Here is an 847-nt window from a genome sequence, read left to right as displayed (position 1 = left end):
TTGAGTCTGTAAAAATTGCAAGTTAAATCTCCAATATACATCTGACAAACCTTTTAATTTATCCTATCTTATTTCAAAAGAAACGCCTCCAAACTGCCAGTATTGCAATAAAAATTTAACAATAAGCCATGTTTTCCAACGATGCCCATATTTTACACCACACCTCAATAGCTTGGGACTAAGCCAAGATATCTCAAAAACCATTGGAGACGATGGTAAGGCATTAGAATCGGTGTTTCAGTTTTTGAAATCACAAAATTTACTGACAAAAATATAACTTGATCGAAAGGAAAAAAAAAAAATAATCAAATTAAAAAATAAATAAATTTAACGAATATTAGCAAAATTAAATAAAATATAAATGGTGTTGATGACCAATGAAGTTTGGCGCCACTAAACAACCAAACAAACCTTTTAATTTATTCCTAAAAATGATATGTACAATTGAAAAATCTTTTTTTTTTTACATTTATTTATTGAAAGTTACAACTTAAAACACATTAAGTAAATTTGAGGTAATATAAAAATGGAGTGATATGGGCTCGTAGAGAAACTACCCATTGGTAGCACTCTAATCATATTTCTACACAATAAGGTCTCCAGGCTATCTTCTTAGACAAATCTTAATCAAGTTTTGGCCTCATATAAATTTTATGGAAGTCATGAATCAATATTTCTTATGACGTAGTTGATCATCGGATATAAAAATTTCTATTTATAGATATTTTATATTTATAGATACCTTGGATGTAGGTTTCTCAATGCAAGTATCCGGCCCGGAGGACCAAAATGTGACGGCCAAAGTTGATTGGGTGCTATTGTTGATTTTAATGTAGTTTATTTTTTT

This window comes from Halyomorpha halys, unplaced genomic scaffold (genome assembly GCF_000696795.3).
Source record: "Halyomorpha halys isolate HHAL.00 unplaced genomic scaffold, Hhal_1.1 Scaffold280.1, whole genome shotgun sequence".
Classification (NCBI taxonomy): Eukaryota; Metazoa; Arthropoda; class Insecta; order Hemiptera; family Pentatomidae; genus Halyomorpha; species Halyomorpha halys.
This window is presented reverse-complemented; position numbering follows the sequence as displayed.